Raw genomic sequence first — 21,596 nt, forward strand, 5'->3', positions numbered from 1 at the left:
CATACAACTCTAATGTGAAGTGAGAGTCTGAGAATTGATCCACTGGCTAATGCTGCATGCTGTGTTATCTATCAAAACACATCCTTTCCATGCCTGGCATGATGCTATTGACCACCACACGCACTAACACATAAGCACAAATCCTATCTCTTTGGCTGTGATGAACTTCTCTGGTGGTTAGCTCTGCTACATCAACACAGGCGAGGGTTCCAGGCCCTTTTATTCAAGTGCTGAGAGATGAAAGACCACACCAAAACCCAACCTTCCCCAATAATTTTGACCCAAACTGTGGCTGTATGCATTGAAATCTGAAAATAAATGTTCCTATTACAGAAATTAATTTAGCAGACATTTTGAAAAAATGTGATTGAAAAATCATTGGAAACTCTATACCACTCTGAGCACTCTGTGTGATATTTGAAAGCAGCATGCTGTATAATTTCTCAATGTCAAAAATAACAAACAAATATTTAGGTTGTGCTATAGGTCACAGATTGAGAAAAACAAGCATATTTGAACACAGGCATGTTTATTCCGTCTTGATTTAGCCTTCAGCAAAAGCCACTGCGCTGAAGTCATTCATGCATTTGGGCGCAACTTTATCTTGAGACACTTTATGTGGATCTTGAACCTTTGAACAAGGATCATTACCTTAAGCTGCCCTAAAAGATATACTGTACTTTCTGGGAAATTACATAACACTGTGCAAATGTGTCATATATCTATCTAAACTCTGACACTAAACAGGCAATAGACACAAAATTAAAAGAAGCACCACTCGCACTCTATCACACTTTGTAAAAGGTACATTTTGAAAATCACACATTTTAAAACAGCAGTAGATATCATTATAAGGTTTTAAAACAGATCTTTCTAAACCAGGCTTTGACATTTCTTTTCTAGAGCGGTTTATTTGAATCAAGAAGGCTCCTGACCTTTGTTTAAATCAGAGTGGAGTATTTTACTCTCACTTCTTAAGTTGTAATTCAGTTTAATTTAGAATGACCCAGACAAAAATACACCTGAGGATAAATCAAAATAGAAACAGTGTAAAAAGACATGCAGTGACATTCAGGGTCTTCAGACACGGAGCTCTCTCTATGACGTAGATTCGCCTATTTTCTTCTCAAAGCAATTTACAAAAACAAATCAACACTTCAGTCTGAAACGCTTGACGTAAAATATATATCATTCTGCTGTTTTCAATCTATAACATGGCAAGACACATTCCTTAGTTTAAAAAAGCAGAAGCTTTTAACAACACAAAATGGACAACACATTCGCGCTGTAAAAACTGCTGTGCATTCATTTTAAAGTATATGTTTCTTTCCACATGAATGAAGTACATTGAACCAACACGAGTACTGTCCTCCGTTGTATTTACTTTTGGTGAGAACTGTTTTATAATGACGTATAAAGTATTTTATTAACAAGGAATACATTAGCTTTATGTTTGAATGAAGTAAATACCTTTCAGAGAGGATTAACAAAACAAGGCAAAAGCATGTACAAACAGGACAACTCAGGTTTAATTCAACCCCGAAACACAATTTCTGTGTGAATTAATGAAATAAAATAAGATAAATGCGGAGGTAAAAGAAATGAGGGAACCCATCTCTCACCGTTTCCACGAGGAGTCTCTGGGTCAACACCATGGCGCGGCTCCGAACACTCGATCTGGGAATCACATCCTCACAAGGGAAGGTGACCGAGCGCGGAATCAAGCAACTTTTTTCACCGAGAAACGGACGGCTGTCGGCGCCTGAGATGGGAAGAGTTTCCTTGCGTTTCAGCAGCGCGAGAGCGAAAACCACCCCAAACAGCGCGCGACTCTCCAGACCAACCAGCGGAGCAGACGCAGCGCGCGGCGTTTACACCGGCAACCGCCAAACTGAAGATAAAGCCCCGCCCCCCGCCGCACAACCTCCGCTCAACCGCTGACTTCACCGAGCCACGCATTCCTCCACATCCAAGACGCGACCTGCTATTAATTATGGATGCGCATTCACTTTTACACTTTCTGTTTTCTGTGTGAAACCCTCATATATTTTCGGTTTTTAACCACATTGGAGAAATAGTTTTAATGAAATAAATACTTGTACGTGGCATCTTAGCCTGTGGCAACTATTTAAGATTTAGCTATTTAATATTGTTACTGTCAGTCAATTTATATTATTAAATACAATGAATCCAAGCAGGCTGTATGTGACACACACCCAACACACACTCAGGACATCTTAGTGGGGCCTACATGGGTTAAACTGGGATAAGTAGTTTCAAGAAGACATGGGCTCTTGGTAGGTGGTTACACTGGTTATTCTTATATCAGATCATTGTGGGCAGCCCATTAACTCTCATTAAATCTCATTATAGGAGATTTTATGTTTTAAGGTGTAATGCCCATATTGGCAGTATGTTTAAACCATTCTGGTCCCATCACTGACCTTGGAGGGCATCCATATTTTGGGCCAACATTTAACCCCTAGACAAAACATGCCAGTACCCAGTTGGGCTACACAATTTGTTTTCATATGGGTATGCTGACTGAGATATATTATTGAGGGCATTTTGATATAATGTTAATGCATTGTAGAGATCTTTTCAGGCATCCAGAATACTTCATAATTTTTCATTATACCAAGTAAATATAATCTAGGGATGGGTGATATCACACATTGTTTTTCAATGTTCAGTAACATAATATTTAACACACAACACTATTTGTGTGAAATACTACATAGTGACAAATGTTGCAACTGTTTTTTCTGATATATAAAGCAGATCTGTTTTCTTAAAGTCACTTTGCAGTCTGACATTGTGATAATAAATCTCATGCTTTATTGGATGTTTGTACAGCTGTTTTAGTGTGTTAGCCATCAGAGCACCTTCACAGCTCAGAGTAAAGTTCACAATGTTATCCCTTACTGAGTCTACAGGAATAAGACCAGGATAACAAAACAATTGCTGCTCATTAAGGGAAAAAAAAATACAGAAAAAATGAAGATTCCTGAGCTGTTATAAATTGATGATTGGGAATCATAACAAAAAATGATTTTTGTTTCACATATTCTGCTGCATAGAATCCAGTAAACCAGCTCTAATTATGCAGCTGGTCTATGTTCCTTAAGTACGAACAATATTCACAACAAAAAGGAAACATATAATTGATGAATTTTAACAAGGATGAAGATTGTCACATAGCCCAGCTCTAACATACTGGACCACTGAGATTTTGTAAACATCTTGTTCTTACCATCTTGGTCAAGCTTGATGAAGCAAATTGCTCTCTAATTTGCTTGGATAACTGCACCCTAACACATTGTCAGTTTGGAAGAAGCTCAGCAGAGGCACAGAGAATGTAATTAAAGTGGAGCATACTACACATTCCTAAAATTTCAATGGCTCATACACATTATGTGTTTATTTATTACATTTTAATGCAGCATGAAATATTATTACTGCAGTCTATGGACTTGTTCACTCCAGCATTCTCCATCACTCAATAATTGTTTTATTTTGTTTCCACAGATCACCATATATTTTTCTTAACCTGGCCACCTTGTTATTAATGCAATGCCAGTACATTAGTCATCATTGAGAGATTTTTGGATTTATGAACACTGGCTCTTTAAGCTGCTTCTTAAGTAATGTGTGATATGTTATATTTCCATCTCACCCCTTAACACAGTGATCGATGTTCCGCGCAGGAAATCCTAACAGTTACCTTTGTCGGCGAAACACTTTCAATTCAGACATAAATATTTCATCTTGTCCCTGGAACTCTTGCAGCATTTTGGGTTGGACTGGATGAGGCAGAAAGAGGGAAGAAGTGAAGTGGTCAAACTGTCTGAGTGGAGATGGAGTTTCATTTCCTGTCTCTGCAGGGCCTTGGTCTACATTCAAAAGTGAATGGACTGAGTATCAATCACCGTAATAGAGCATGCCACAAAGTTATGTTTTGCTCTTTCATGCTGTCTTTATTGAGGATATACACTATCTACATAAAATGAAACAGAAAGACTTTCTGCAACACTTTAAATGTGTCCTGCAACAGTAATGCAAACTGATATCACTTCTGAAATCTTTTTCCACGCCCAACTTTATGGCAGTTTAGTGCACAACAATCAGAGTTGATTCAAAGGCTAATCACTGTAGCTCCAAATTTCGTCAGACTTTAGATCTATTTGAGCGAAACAAATTCTTGATTAAGGGGCTATAAGTATGCTCTAGAGCTGATGTAGTAGTAGCAATTACTGCCTGAATGGCCTTTTAGGCCACTGAACCACTAGTGCTTTGACATAAATATTTTCTTTCCTAAGGACAAAGATGCAATATTGCTCTAAAGGTTGTACCCAGTGACATAATGTTCTTTTTTTCTCCATGTCATTCCTTGTGCTGCTCTTGTCTCCCTGCTGACAGTGATGACTCTGAGGTGAACCTCAACACTGCTTTCAGGGAGTCCTCTCTATTCAAGCCGTCCAGAGTCATTTTCCACTGCAAAAACGTGACATGACTGCAGCTGTTGTTTTCCATCACCATCTGACCATGAAGAAACTGCAAAGAATCTACAAAGAAAGCAGCCTAGAGCAGCTGCAGGAGTTACCTCCAGCTGTCCGATGGTTGCCCTGTGGCTCATAGTAGTGGAGCTTTTGATTAGGTGCCACCGTTGAAGAAGCCTTCTACTCCAGTGTTACATTGTCTCAGCCTCTCTCTTGCTACCTGTCATTCGCGTGACAGTATGGAGTGCCTTGTGCGTGGTGAACTCTCTCACCCTACCGAACGTTCACAGGAGCACGTCTTCGTCTGCTGCTGCTGCAGCCGCAGAGCCAGACCTCAGCCACCTTCACCGTCCCTGTGAAATCTCACTTCCACTCCACCCACTGACATGACAGCACCGCTGAAAACGATCACCCTCAAGACACTTTCCTTGACATTCTACACCTTGGCAGTAGAGGAATAGGCATGGACCACCGTTTTTTCCTTAAATAGGCCATTGAGTCCTTTGTGAGCACAGGACCACTCTCAGAAAAAAAATTGTCATTGGAGTGATGCCCTCGAGGGTATGTCTTCAGTACCATTAATTAGGGAACATAATTCAGTTAAAGTAACTTATAAAATCCATAATTCAGTTACAGTGACTTGTGAAATTATATATATATACGTATCTCGTAACACGTATCTCCATTCATTGTCTGTAACTGCTTTTCCAGTTCAGGGTCGGGGTGAGTCCAGAGCCTACCCAGAATCACTGGGCGCAGGCAGGAACACACCCTGGAGGGGGCACCAGTCCTTCACAGGGCGACACACACTCACACCTACGGACATTTTTTTGAGCAGCCAATCCACCTAACAACTTATCCACCTATATCATTTGAACACAACCATACTGTGACAATATCATGATGAATGAATGAAGAGAAATGCTCCAAAATGACTAAGAAAAAAATCTTTTTACCTTTACCTTTTATTCTTAAAATGAAGAAGGTTTCTTTTCCTTCTCTTTTGAAGATACATATGAACAAATAAGTACCTCTACACTACCATTTTTTTCTGAACAGTGTAGGGCCCAGTGCACAAGTGAAACATCAGCAAATGTTAGCCATGCATCTTTCATGATTAGGCATGCGTCTATTTTTGGGGAGCCATGAAGTATGTTTAATTAATACTATTAATGAGCCCTTTAGATGCCTTTTGAAAATGTGAGTGAAAAGTACCAAAGTGGTCATACATTGAGCCACCAGGTAAAAGCAGCCTGAAAGAGCAGCCAGCTGGACATTCACTTAATGCTTTTGCCTGGTCAATTCTTTTCTGTCTGGCTGGATCATATTGCTCCGAGAGGTAGTCTTAATTAGTTTAGGTTCAGAACCTGTGTCTGTGGCCTTCCAGTTAATGTGTATCATAGACAGAACCCTTCCTCCAGCAGATTCATCCTAATTGGCTTTGTAATGACTGCCATATTGTGAAGGCCTGCAGCCCCCATATACCATTCATTACTTGACCCACATCTTCTTCTGAGGTGTTGAGTTAGAGTCAATGATACTGACTGGATCCTACACTCTCCCTGTTTTCACTGCACATTGGGCTGCTTCAGCCAGGATTGGTCTGGAAGCCAGGAGGTCAGGGAGCTCAAATCCCCAGCTGAATACAATCAGAGAGGCCTGTGATTTATCAGGCTTGAGCAGAGTTAGTGATCTTCCAGGGACAGCGGGATAAGTTGGGAGGGGGAGAGAGTAAGAAAAGCAACCTGGGCGGTTGCTGGTCCAAGATGTTGCTTCGCTCTTTGCTGGCCCTTCTGCCCAGCAGCTTTATTACCCACACCTGGCAAACATCTCAGAGAACATGACTGCCAACACTTGGAGTACTGAACCTTGGAGGTTTAGTGGGCCCAGAGGAATTAAGTGTGTTTCCAAAGGTTATACCCTGTAGTCTGTAGATACAAATTTACTTTACACAAAGTCTGTTTCTCTGAGACCCACTGAAATGCAGGTGGAACTGTGGATTAAGGAAATTCACTGTAAAAATAGTTGTGAATGGTAAAAGTGGTACTTCCAGCTAAAAACATGCATACAGCATGTCATTGGCATCATAGTTTTTTGCCATATATAAATATGCACACTCAACTGGTAGATGATAAATAACAATACTGTCATTAGTTCTATTTTGTATATAACAAATATATATTTTATATGGATTCACAGGATGCTGATTTACGAATTTGATAATCAAGCAAGCAAAAAAAAAAAAAAAAATCAATTTCCAGGGATGCACACAGATGTCTGGCACAAAGACTGTGATATCATGAGTGTTTACGAACATTTGCTGTGTCTGCGAATGCTGGGCTTTGATCATAATTTTTTTTCTGAAGTTCACAGCCATGCCTTAGTCTGGCATTTTGGCCTTTAAGCTGCACCCTACTGATGCCAGGCCCAGCTGAATCCTGCCTCTCCTAGAGCAAGCTGATCAACATCAAAAGGAAGGCACAAAAAAAAAAAAAAGTGTCTGTCCACAAAACAAATGCGCACGCTTCTGAGCCCACCCACGCATAGCAGTTTTGTTCAGACGTTTGATCCAAATTGATTTTTCTGCATGTACAGCATGTGGCTGATATGGGGTCAGACTCTCTGCTGACTTTTTCCTCTGGTCTAACTAATAAGTAGGATTATTAAACATATCAAGAAGGCTTTGAATGTGGGGCAATTGGCTACCTTTTCACACAGTCATACACAAATGAAACACCCAGTGAAGCGGAAATATCCTAGTTGTCGCACTGTTGACAAACAGAGGGAGTTTGGCTGTAATTAAAGTTAAAGATGTAATGATTTACATAAACGCCACACGCTCTTTATTTAGACACTATGCAACTCCATGGAAACAGGAAATACCTACTGTATAAAGAAAGTATAAGTCAGGAGAGACAGACACATCACATATATATTTAACTTCAAACATGCACATGCAGACAGGATGTCACTCAGATGATTTTTAGGAGATTGCTCATTTAAGGCCTTTTTTCAGTGAGCTATTAGGTACTATAATAGTTTGTAAAATGATGACAAAATAGTATTATGATCAAATAATTGCTGATTGTCTAGTACCACATTAAAATAAGACTACACTTATAAATGTTTACAAATATTTAAAAAAAAGATGTGGTTAATTATTAGGTTGTAATCATTTAAAAAGTCATTAATAATCATTTTTAACACAGAGATAGAAAGGATAACAGTGACCAACAATGTCAAGGTAAAGAACCTTGAGAGAAAAAAACTTCAGAGAAAAAAGACCTCAGAGTGTGAATTGAGTCATTTTATACGTTAAGATGCACCTCATTATCATCATATGCATTCTGTCAGTAGTTAACTGATTAGGTTGTTGAATGGTTAATCTCATTAATAAATATAAATATGTATATTTGGCAAACAAAAGATCACAGTTACTGTTTCTGTCTGTGTTATTTTTAAAAGTAAAATTTTATATTAAATTATTTTAATGGCTTTTAATGTGCTTAAAGCATAATTCATAACCATTCATAAACATTTATACATTTTAAATTGGTACAGATTTTCCTTACTTCAACCTCTGCCAACTTAGCCATATTTCCTTAATAGTCTACTGGCTAAAAGTTGATTTAGGAGATATTTCTGAGGAGATTACTAATTTATTCATTAATTAATTCTTTCTTTCTTTCTTTTTCTGTAACTGCTTCATCCTTATCAAGGCGTCAATGGGTTTGAAACCTACCCAGAATCACTGGGCACAAGGCAGGATCACACCAAGGACAGGACCAGTATATCCCACTGGGGATTCTAAGGGGGATTCTAAGGAGGAAATCTATCTTGACCTGCTAAAGTTAAAAAATGAAAAATAGAGGTTTTATTAAAAACAAGGCTGTGTAGACCACCAAAACTGACAGATAAACAGTTCATAAATATTTCATCCAGAAAAGAATACCAAGTCCCACATTTGCTTCTGATCTGGAAAAATCCACAGGAGTTTCTGTCTATCTTTCCACTGTGAGGAGACAACTCAGTGCTATGGGTCTTAAAGAAATGGCGCTGTCAGGGGCTGCTAAATAGAAAAGCAGACAAAATGAACCACATTTATAAATCAAACAAAGAACCTGCTATTTATATTACAACAATTGACTGAATTTACCTCAGAACCCTCATATCAATCTCACCAAAGAGATATTTTAGGATGGGTAACTAGAACTGTCCTCTGTGTTTATAGAGATGGTGAATCTAAATCATACCACTGTGAGATCAATTAGGGTTAGTGTTTGGGTTACATCATAAGGTAATGTGTATTTTAGATGAACTAGAAGAATGCTATACAAAAGAATAAAGACAAAATCTTTTCCCACACTTTCTAGATGGTATTGTGTTTTAAAAAAAAACCTATTATATTTTGATTGATATTTTGCTCTAAGCCCAGTTTGAAAATGGATATTCCACTGGCAGATTTAACTCAGTTACTGGCACATATCACTCAGTTACTGGCAGATTTATCTTAGCCACTGGCATGTTTCACTCATCCACTGGCCGATTCTCCGCACTTACTGGTATTTTTCACTCAGCCACAGGCAGCGTTCCATATTTGCAAATGTGGCTAGCCTTTTTAGTTGGTAAGGTGATGAAAACATAACTGTGTGGTATTACATTAAACCCCACAAAAACCCTTAGATTGCATGGGACCTGGCATTAAAACTGACAGAGCAGTAAATCTAAAGCCTAGGTGAGCCTCATCTTACCAACGCTGTCCAATCAAAAACATATATCTCCAAAATAGCAAATTTCAATGGAAGTCAATGTAAAATTATTTTATTCCATGTATTCCATTTTGGAGCATTTCTATCAGACTATTCCTCATGTAATTCTCACACAGTGTGAAGGACAGCTGCTGTGTTTAAATGATGCAGTAAACTAAAAATTGACAAAAATGGAGATAATTGTTTTTGATTGGACTGCAATGGCATATTATTATAGTTTTTTAGATTTTTCTTGGAAAACCATAGTTTTAGGAAGAGATAATTCCTAAATGGTGTCCAATAAATGGTGTTGGACATTTTATTTATATAAATAAATATAAATATTCTATTTATCAATTAAAAAGCTTAACTCTGTTGTCTATGATACAGCGAGGTGATACGGCGAGGTGAAAGAGAGATTCTTTACTGAACATTCTTTACTGATCTGGCAGCTTTGTGAATCCACACAGCAGTCAGCTCTGTCAGAGTCCATAGCTTTCTTACCAGACAAAATCAAGGAAAACAGGTAGAAAAAGAAGATACCTGTTCATAACCTGACTACAGGGCAGACTAATCCAGTCAAAATAAATCACTGAAGTTATACTGTCCGTCAACAATCTGTATCATACCCATATTACACAGGATTTAATAGGAGAAATAAAATAGGATTTTGGAAAATAGGTAGCTGCCGTACCCTGTAACAATAGAGGTTCAAAACCCAATACCTTATGCTGTAGACATTATTTTCCCTGAATTACATTAGATTCTCTGAACTTCAAGGTCATTATGAATTATGAAGAATACTAATGTTGCAACAAACAATTAAACACTGCCCTGCACTGAATTCACAGTTTAATACTGGCAAAGAAAATGGCCATAAAAAAAACATGGTCAAGTGTAGTCGTTAAGTCTTTCTGGTACATTTAGAGTGGCTGTTATACAACAGTTATTAAAGCTTGATATACATTGTGTGTTGACAGAACTATTGCATGTCCCACTGCACAAGATGCAGAAATCTCAGTCAAATTCTGTAGCATACAGATACTTCATGTGAGCTGAAGTCAGATAATACAATAAAGAATTTCTGGCAATATACCCATGATATGGGAAAATGATGATGTTTTGTTTGTGTCAGCTACTGTACATGTGCCTTTTGTATTGAGGGTTTAAAAATAAATAAATAAATATATAACAGGAAGGAGGTTCATGCAAACAAGACCTCTGAAAGAATGTGAATGTGTGGAGCTGTTCGTGACTGGGGAAAAGAGGGCAACATGGAATGCCCATTCCTCAGGGTGAGTTTGAGGTAAGTAGGCTGGTTTTGTCTATTACGTTGTTCTTGCATTTCCAGTATAAAGTCCCTGCCTTTTGGCTGTTTTTAGACATGCATTTCAGCAGCAGTCACGCTGTGAAATTTTGACCCAAAATTTCTGCAACCTGTCTTTAGTCACACGTGCATCAGATCTGTCACATCACACACTTCAACACCACTGAATTAAAATTTTTCATCAGATATTTATTCATTCATTGTGATTTCTGTGAATGCCGTTATCGTGATGCGACACAATCCACACCTGCCTTAACTTTATTAATAGATTTCTATTTGTGCAATGTCATTCCCAGGTGAAATAGTGTTAGCTTCCTTTTAGCATGGATGAAGTAATGTTTCTCATGTTCTAAGCAACCTTGTAATTCTGAGGAACCTATGATATTAATTTAACTGTTTCTTCTGTAAAGCACTTTGAATTGCTTTTATATGAAAGGTGCTCTAGAAATAAACTTGCCTTCCCTTGTCTTGCATTAAGGAGAAAAATATCTGGTTTAAAAAAAGTTTGGTTTCCCATAAGGCATCCATTTTCAAAAAGCCCATTCATTTCTGTCATAAAGACATCCAACTCATAATATGAGAATGACAGTAACTACAGTTTTCATCAGTGGCTTATGGCAAATCACTCAGAAGACCCTGGATCAAGATATTTTTATTCTTAAACCTTGTAAACAAATAACAGTATTACCGTTGCTGTTAATATTGTTAATTAACTTTTAGCATGGGCAGCATCACACTGGTGTTAACTTTACACCAGTCCTCAACATCCTGTGGTGGGTACATGCCCAGTTCAAATTAGCTCTCATAGAAAGCAATCAACTGCCAAGAGAAAGCAGTACACTCCTGTGCCAACTACTTCTAACTCTTGAGTGCATTTGATTTGTATCAGGCAGGTGGAATGATTGACAGTGAGCCTGGGGTGTGCCTGACGATGGGTAATGTTAGCTATTCACTTACCACAGGTGACAGAAACACAGACGTGATAACAAAACAAGAAGAAACATTACACAGCACTCCACACGCACACTCTGCTGCCAGAAAGAGTATTTGTGAAAACAAGCCACTGTGTTAAATATCTGTATAAATATTTTAGCACTAATCAATGCAGTAGAAAGTGAGAGACTGATCTGAGCTTATTAGAGATGTCGTTTCACTGGACCCGTGCAGTGTAGCTTGATATCCAGCAGATTCATTAATATCTTGCAGATAAACTCCTGCCAGCATTGCACTTCTAAAGTATGAGTAAACCCTTCCTGGCATACACTCTGTGTCCTATATATAGGATATACAGCAGGTAAGGTCACAGTCACACAGCTCCAGGGACCTGGAAGTTGTGGGTTCGAGTCCCGCTCCAGGAGACTGTCTGTGAGGAGTGTGGTGTATTCTCCCTCTGTCTGTGTGGGTTTCCTCCGGGTGCTCTAGTTTCCTCCCAAAAACACACGTTGGTAGGTGGATTGGTGACTAAAAAGTGTCCGTGTGTGTTTGTTGCCCTGTGAAGGACTGGTGCCCCCTCCAGGGTGTATTCCTGCCATGTGCCCAGTGATTCCAGGTAGGCTCTGGACCCACCGCGACCCTGAACTGGATAAGCAGTTACAAATAATGAATTAATGAATAATGTGTACTAGTTATGGACACAGTTGGAGAAACATGAAATAAAAGTGAAATTGAAGAAAATGGGACTCTCTAGAGCAGCTGCTCATGAGCTTAAGATCATTATGCCCAGTGCCAAGTATGACCTAAATAGATACTCAGCATTAGGCTGTGTAGCAGGGGAACAGCATTACCTGGAGAGATTGAGCACCATCTAATACATTTATGTTGAGCTGGGGAGGATTTCATGATTCAGACCTATTTATCCAACATCAGTATCTGACCTCACTAACGTTCACATGGCTAAATGCAACCAGATCCTCACAGCACTGTTCCAATGTCTAACATAAGGTCTTCCCAGCAAAGTAGAGGCAATTACTGCAGAAAGCAAGGAAAACTTCCTACAAATAATAATATTAATTTAAGGAGAAATGTGGGATGAGCAGATGTTCACAATCTGTTTGCAATTTTGTGTGATGGTCATGTAATTTTGTAGGCTTTTTATTAGTGATATTACAGCTTATTCGTGACTTTACATATAATTCATGTTAATAGGTCTTAGTTCTTTATGTTGATAGACAATCTAACAACAGTGGTCACATTTTGTCAGTAATTATTAATGCTTGTCATAACAGTTTTATGTTGTTGATGCCTCTGCAAAATGTTAAAAAAAAAAAGCGTGTGTTCCCATAGTAATTTCATTGGCAGATACACATTGTGGGCAACAATGCTGAAAACACAATTAGATCAAATACGTAGCCTTGTGAGAATGACTAAGAACTGTAAAAATGCCTACTGTTTATGAGGACTGTGAGCTCTTCAAGTGTGATTACATTATTAGCCAAAGAGATTTTGGATGTGCTTATACTACTATGTAAATATATTTTCTTTTTAATCTCAATAAAAGGAAAGCCCATTTTGCTATGTCATGTTTTGCCCATAATCATTAAGCATTATTAAATATATAGCCTTTTAAAATAATTTAGAAAATGGTTGATTATAAGATGATACATTTATCTAACAACAAGCATATCACCTACCTGCAAAAGCAAACAATAACCAGGTATAACCATTCAGTTCAGGTAATATATATAAAAGCTTCTACAGTAATGCTAAATTGTGTTAGCACCACTATGTGATGCTAAGTATCTAAGTATTAGCGCTACAGCAAATGAACAGTTTCTGGCTTTTATAGATTAAAATAGAAGTCTCCATTGTTCAGGCTTTCACTCATGCTAAAAATGTATCTAAGCAATTGGAAAATTAAAAGTGGCATTTTTTTCACAAAATCGGTCTCATTTACTGAAAATCGAAACAAGATGGGCTATTGGAAATCAAAACCTGTCACTTCCTGATTATCCTTGTGGATACTGTACCAAATTAAGCCTTTGGGTTAGCTCCTGAAGTGATATTCAATAGAGAACTTGTTTGGTTGTATTTACCTAAATGGAAAGTTATACTATAATGATACTTCTGCAGTTCTATTATTGTCCACATTAGGCCTTGAATGACAGCGTTAACTGGGTGAGTCTGGCTGCCTCAACTCAGCAACAGTTCCCTTATATTGACTAGATATCAGCTGTGTTGTGGACCAAATTCATGGCAAATCAACTTTAGGCAAATGTGTAGCCCACACAACACTTGCCAGTACAATAACTGAGCTGTAAATGCCTAAAAGTGGCACTGATTTTGCACAACTCTTTCTGCTATCTGGGTGGATTTAGCTAACAGAATGGACTTCAGGCACAGATAACTAAGAGTATTTAAGTACATCTTCATGCCAAAATGTGTCACAATAGAGGAGGTTTGGTTTGCTAAGCCACACAGATGGTTATCAGCGATATGATCTGGGACACAATGTGTTTTGCTCTGCTGAGTTAACTGAGTGTCATTCATGAGCATTGGGGCCCGATAAACAACAACGCTGATATAACAAGTGCCCAGAGATTTACAGGAAGTTGCATTACATTCACATTCAAGTGGAGGCAGACCAAAAAATAAAGGCTGCCATGATTCAAAGACGACCTGATAAAAAAGCAATAACTTCAAGTAGATGGTTTTTATCAAGAGGTGTTTTTTGATAATGTCTACTAAAATGTCTCAGCCCTGAACGGAACGCTGCTTTGGCGTCATAACCTTTCATTACTCCTTCATCTTATATTAGAGGCAGCATGTAGTTCAATATCAAAGTGTAGAAGTTTAAAGTACAGCAGTGGACCATAAAATGCACTGTTTATCAGTACACAAATGCTCTTAAGTGTTGCAGAAAATGGGCTTGGTGAGATTGGGAAAGAAAGAGTGTGGTAAGGCTTTAAGAGCTGTCCATGAAATCATGACTCTTATAGAGCAGCATGTCAATTGAGGATATGTAGGGGGACACAAATTACAGAAAGACTCTGTACACCATGAGTACAAGGTAATAATTTGAGCCCTGTCCATAACAATAGATCTGCTGTTGGCCTGAGTGAGTACTTTTAAAGGGATCCTTAATGCATTGGTACACACAACCATGAACTGAAACAGAATGACAGGCACTTGGCCGAGATCCTAAACTAATGACACCATGTGACCTGAAATGGAGCTAGAGGACAATATATGCCCCCTAAATTATGCCCCACTTGACATCATTAAATCAGAAAGAGCCACCTCTTGCTTTGCCAAATATGAGATGACCTTGGAACAGTCATATGGTGATGCATGTAGAATATCTAAACACGGGTGAAACAGAGGAATCTTACATTTTATGCTCCTTATGGGTAACAACTTTCAGCCACAGTACCACTAGGAATGCTCTGCTACTGACATCACTAAATAAAGTTTTTAGTATTTAATATGTTTTACTCTAATGAACTAGAATTAATTTTAACTTTTGAGTACACATATAACTTGCTGTTTATCTTTGATCAATTTGCAGTATTTCTCATATTCTCCAAGATTTATTTGAGATCAAGCATAGACTGTAGTGACTTTACACCTCATATCCTAATTAAAATGTGTTTGTGTTACCTGATCCACTGCACCACCTCCATTCACCCTATTTCCCCCAGAAATACAGGTGAGGCAAAATGTAATATCCGGTGACCCAGTGCTTGTTCTTAATTTACAGCAATCAAGGTATATATGGATTAATATGGACATCACATGCATAAAATTAAAAAATCCAATTTTTTAGATGGGACTAAAACTGTTGCTAGAAAAAAAAGGATTAATAAATAATAGATGTATTATATAAGCTCAGCAATTCCATGTTTTCAGAGCATGTGTACTGTGAATTTGGTGGTTTCACCTGTTCTCCATGTGTGTAAACAAAAGCAGATACATACAATATGTCCCTGTATACGTACATGCTAAAATAGCTACAAATCCTCATTTGGAAGATCTTTATAAGATAATGGACCCTGTTAAAATTGTGACAGAAAATTGTCACAAGACATTTCAATTTTACGTCACCTGCTTCTTTGGCTAGCTTAGTGTCAAGTTGCTTAGCAACAAGAGAGGTTAAGGTTCTCACACGTTGTGTATATAGAAAGAAATCTGATTATTGAGAGACTCATGTAGACCCAGACTTCACAGATTATCAGATTATCCAAGTGCTTCTTAAATGTGTTGAACAAATTATAGTTGAAATCTGATTTTCTATGAGAATCAGATTATTGTGTGCATGTAAACGTTCACAAGAAGGTCATTCCAAACCACACCACACTGCTCCTGCAAACCAAGGCCTATATTGCAGTAATGTAACTAAGAGGTCTAATTTTTAAATCTGTCACATTTTTTATACAGTTTGGCAGAGAGGGCTTTAGAGAAAGTGTCTGTGAATGAGGGACTCACGGATATAGGCTAGTGGCTCTGTAGCTCCCGTACAGCAGTGACAAATGGAGCTTTCCTGTCTGAGAGTAAACTGGCTGACGAGAAAGATCAGACATCCTGGCCTCAGTCTGCGGGGGATACAGAGGGCAACCCAAACTCCTACTGCCTGTATGCAGACCAACTGCAACCATGTGGAAAATGGGAGCACGGTGGCTAAGGACACACGGGGGCCTGTTTGTTTGAACTGGCCAAGTGCAGATGGCGGGAAAGGAATTAAATCATGGCTGGGCGGAATGTAAACACTATCGAATAATTGATCTGAGTCCATGTATGTCACTCAGGGGTCTGCAAACTGCACGGTGTCTCAGCTGGTAACAGATACTGGCATTCGTTCTACATGATGGACTGGATTGCCCGTGTAAATCCCAAGGGTGTATTATCCCTGATATTCACATAATCCATTCTGCTCACCCACACTTGGCCCTAATGCACACACACCATGATGGAAGAAGCAGCCACCAGTTAACCCTGACAGGAATGTGGATGATACTTAGTAATGGCTCAAGCAAAACCTTCCATTGCTGCAAATGCACAATGCCTCCTTATTCAATCTCCCTGGATGGTTTTCTCAGCTCTCTTTTCAAGTTTAATCATGCACTCGCTCTACCATTACAAAGCTTCTTCTATTACATCTCCTACTTTGTCTCTTCTTTCTACCAGTTGGACAAATATTTTCATACTTAGAGGCAATCATTTTCTTGGAATTGCAGGATATCCTTTCTGGGGCTAGACATGGACCAGAACTGAGCAAAAAACCTGATCCCACATTTTGCATGTGATTAACTAGTGTGTTGTTGGTGCTCAGAGGGCTGTGAGTTCCCTGAAATGGATTCCCCACAGCACGCTCGCAGCACGGTTTTAGACCCTTTGAGATTGCTCTCACTGGACTCTCATTAAAATACCATCTGTGTGGTGTAGGTGGATGTGGACAAATGACATTTCATAACTCACAGTTGTATTCTTCTGGACACGATTGTGCAAAACAAAAGAAAGTACAGTACGATGACCACACACTCTAACTCCACAGGAGTGGACACATTCATTCTTCACACCTCTCTCAATCTACCCTTCATCTGCCTCTACTATTGGCCATTTGCGTTGGAGCTGAGCGAAGATGCAATTGACCACATGCTGGCCTTTGGCCATAAAAGTCTTGAGAAAAGTGGCTAGTCCAAACTGAGGTAAGACTATACCCTACGCAGCAGAATGTATGCTATTAACCTTTGGATTGCTCACAAACCATCTCATCCATCAGACTTCCCCATGGTTTTGTTTAGATGAGAAAGAGGATAAATGGTGAAAAAGACCTTGCTGGAAGGTATCCTCTAGACCAGGTAGGAGGTGTAGGTTTAGTGGTAAATGTAAGCCCCTCCCTGACTTGGTCTATATCCTCCATACACGCTGCAAGCCTCTACTGCTGCCAGGCAGGAAACAAAAAGCACCTCTAATGTATTACAGGCCCAGGAGGCATTGCTATTCATAGTCCATTCAGGCAAATGTCACTGATGCAGGGTTATGTACATGCCAGTCATCCGCAAAACGTTCAGCTCCCTTATTGTGGTGAAAAGAGCGAAGTGGAGAGTGTTTGTCAAAGGAAAGCTCTTGAAAAGACTGTTATGTGAAGTTAGAGTTCATGTTTGGAACCACTCAATCTTGGAAACAGTCCAGAGTTACAGCACACTGACAATGATGATGCCAAACTGGTGTTTAGAGGTCTGTCAGGGTATGAGAGCTGTCAGTTATTTCTTAAATTATTTGTAACCCTACAGGTCCTGGCTGCTCACAACGACTTCAAATGCTATTGGCAGAAAACGGCTAGAGTTGAGGATTTTTTTCCTTACTTTATTTTAGCTATCCTTAAATACCTTTATTTGATCTACAGGAGTCATCCACTTGTGCTGCTCACTAACTTTAGCACTGTGGGCAATGCACTCTGAGGAATGGTAGGAAAAGCCCTATCCTAGCCACCTACAGATATGCCACCACAACTTGACATTTCCTGTGGAGGCTTTGGGTAAATCCTTAAACTGTTCTGTGCCAAATCTTCGGAGAGATGAAACAAGCCATGCTTGATTTTAGCTATCCTTAAATCCCTGATATATGTTTTAGCTATATTTTAATGCTTGCTTTGGTCTGACTTTAGCACTGTGGTCCATGACGCCCACACTAGTGAGAAGTATTGATTTTATTTATTTATTTATTTTGACTTTTGTTTTCAATTTAGTTCAGCTCAAAGAATATTTATGTTCAAATATTTTTTGTTTATTTATTTGTCAAGTATTTTAAAAAGTATGAGAAAATTCTGTGTCTCCGTTTTTGTCTGTACATTCTACATTGTTTTAACCTTTCAGCTGCTCTTTACAATGTATATGTAATTCAGGATGACTGGACCAAGAGAAATGCTCCAAAACCTCTTTTAATAACCTTGTTTTACATTAATAAAATTCAAAGTTAAGAGTATTTTGCCTTCTACTCTAAAGCTACCATTCTGAAGATACATTTAATTTTTTTTTTCTTTTTTTTTTGGACAGCAATGATATTTACCTTATTATATCTCTACGTATATGCATGAACCATGTCAGTAATATCAGTAGCAATATAAGAGGTTCAGCAAAGATAAGATAAGGTTGACTGCACACCCATGATCTTCTGTGTTATGGGCCTCATTGCTGTTGTTCTACCTACACAGCTGTGTTATGCCACTCGACCAATTTGACTAGGCTCTGAAGACAATTATACACTTTGAGGGATGGCAAGGAAATCCCTATTCTAGCCACCTACAGATATGCCAACACACCTTGACATTTCCAATAAAGGCTTTGGGCAAATCCTTACACAGTTCTGTGCCTAATCTTCTGAGAGATGAGACAAGCCTAGATGTCAAGGATCTCACTTCAAAGACTCTACCAGTCCAATGTGGCTGGCCCTACTTAGGCCCAATTTGCATTACTCTGTTCGAGGAGGGGCTTGGCACACCACCCTATTAGCATCCAGTCTGAAAGGCCAGGCTTGAACACTAACATCCAAGTTCTAAGCTCTTTTGTTTGTCTTTGAATAAAAGGGGGAAATAGATGGAAAACAATGGGGGCTGTGACAAGCTGCGGGTCTGAAAGGAATGTTCATGAATTTACATGGTGTCCTGCGGTGCAACAGGGAAGGGAACATAATTTGATTGCCAAGAGAACAATATAGCCCAGCTCTGAGAGTGGGGAGGGGCTTGGCATGGGTTGCCCACTACTGTCTCAGACCTTTTACCCAGCCTGAAATAGCAGCAGTGCTAAATAGATTGGGGGAACCAGTTAATATGCCAGGCGCTAAGCAAACATGTTTCAGTGGCTTTCAAATATTGTGTTTAGCGCCCTCCACAACTAAATACACATGAGGCTTGGCGAGCCAAGCTCTGTCAAATAAACCTAGCATCTATGGTAAACCACATGATTGCTCTCAAAGCTCTTCCTCTATTATAAATCATGCATTTCGGTTTGCTTTTCAACTTTTTCCCATGCTAATATACGTAATGTCTGCCGGCATAGGACCCTCAGCTGTCTGAACGGGGGCAGGCTTATGGGAAGGGTTCACATCGTAATACTTAAGTGTTTTTAAAAATAAGCATAAGGTAATTAGATATGTTTTTGGCTGCCTGTCAAAATAGACTTTAAATCTAAATTTAAATATGTTTACATATTGCACTGTGTTAGGGACTGTCCACCCTCATTCGCCTGGCACGGAATCGTGCAGCATGTTGACATGTAAGTGCCATGGAAAAGGCAATTAGAGCTGAAGTTTAATTATACGCTGGGATAACAGGTGGTGTAGTCGACAAATTACAGCCAGTGATTTTTGGAATAAAGTTTCAGACCTGGGAAAATTCCAGTTTGTTCTGTAAACTCGACTGTGGTATTTGCAAAGGTTAAATATAAAAGCAGTGGGCAAAACAGTTATCATGTCATAAGCACTAATTAAATTATGTTCATCCTGTTATGGAATTTAAATTTAAATCGCATAAATGAAGAAAGACAGGCCCAATCAACATGGCAGGGAGCACACGGCACAAAGCAGACAAATTAAAATGAGCCCAAATCATCAAAACAGTCTCATCACAGCATGAAACTCTGAAGTCTTAGTGTTACATAAAACAAACATTTCAACCAATTCATTCAGGTAGAGGTCTTCTTCGCTAGACAAAATACAACATGGTGCATTTGATTTGTGATACATTTTAATTTCCAATTGTTATTTCCCATACACTGTGACCACGCATGATTCTTTTTTTCCCCCAACCCAACCTGCTCATGCTGAATACATGATGAAGGCTTCTTACACAGATGCATTTGCCCTTTCTCTACTAAAATATGGCCTCTGCTACACACTGCTGCTGAAGTTTTCCTTGGGGAGCCTGCAAACTCTGTGAAACTTAAAAGCCAATGCCAGAGCAGCCAAATGAAATCAGTAGACAGCATTTGTCTGCCCTTGGGGCTTCTTGCCTTCTGGTATTCTGCAGACTTTACTGCCCTATAAGGCTACAATAGCTCCGTCTATAACATATCCACTTTATCAGACTACATTGAGCAGTGAAACACTAATGTGTTCTGCTGTATGAGAAGACAGGATGACTTATTTTGGATGACCCTGTGGTCAGTATGTGTGGGTGTATGTTTGAAAGCGAGCAAGTCTGTGAACATTTAATTCCGCTATTCTGTTGCATACACAACATGACTGATTTGCATGAAATCCAACTTGACTTCAAAATACATAACATGGCAAGCAAGGGGCTCAGGGATCACTGGGCCTCTTTGAAAGTGCAGAGTTGCACTTTGAACATTCCCATTGAGACAGAAGTGCCCTGAAAGGTGTTTGCAGTGATCACATTAATGTGCACTGATGCAGTCCAGGGCTACAGAAACACAGTAGTGTCGAGGCCACAGGTGACTTCCCTACAAGGCTAATGGTGAAGATCTCATCACGCTATAAGGTACTTCTTTAAGGTAATTCATAGGACTCCCCACTAATCAGCTCTGGTTTGTGAAAAAGGCCACAGGGTCAGCCTTGGGGGAGCAGTGTTGTAGTAATCCATTACATTTGGCTAATTACTATGTTCGGTTTTTAATGGGATTCTTTAACAGATTACTTTCCGGTTTGAGTAAATGAGTAATCTCATTGCTAATTACTTCTGTCTCACTCTGTAAAATTACAACAGTAGTCTTTTTAATACGCCCTTTAGAAAGAAGTGGGCAATCTCAGTAAACATGTTTCAGAGATCATGCTACTATCCCATTATTTGAAGTCTCCATTTCTATCCATCCGTGAATCTCCCCTGGTCACACACAGTGCCAGAAAGCCTTGGGAGGGTCGCGAAATATGATACATAATTATATACATAATTATTGCTTTCATTATAAAAGATTCTGTAATGTCCTCTGCATATCTCAATATATTATGAACTAAAAAATCTTATTTAGTAGAGATTTTCTCTTTTTTTTTTTTTTTTTAGAAAAGTTACTCTTCTTGATAAAATGAGTGAGTCTGGGCAGAACAGTAGACAAGGGCTCATAGTACATATTC

The 21,596-nt window shown here is 38.9% G+C and overlaps 1 protein-coding gene across 1 annotated transcript in view; it reads right to left on the reverse strand.

Moving 5' to 3' along the window:
- Positions 1–1,743, reverse strand: part of htr4 (5-hydroxytryptamine receptor 4) — a 71,105-nt gene extending 69,362 nt beyond the window's left edge. The window contains exon 1 of the mRNA XM_066649785.1: positions 1,623–1,743. The gene's annotated coding sequence lies outside the window, so the exon portion shown is untranslated. The remainder of the gene's footprint in view (positions 1–1,622) is intronic.
- Between the last annotated feature and the right edge of the window lie 19,853 nt (positions 1,744–21,596).

Source organism: Hoplias malabaricus, chromosome 17, assembly GCF_029633855.1.
Source record: "Hoplias malabaricus isolate fHopMal1 chromosome 17, fHopMal1.hap1, whole genome shotgun sequence".
NCBI lineage: Eukaryota > Metazoa > Chordata > Actinopteri > Characiformes > Erythrinidae > Hoplias > Hoplias malabaricus.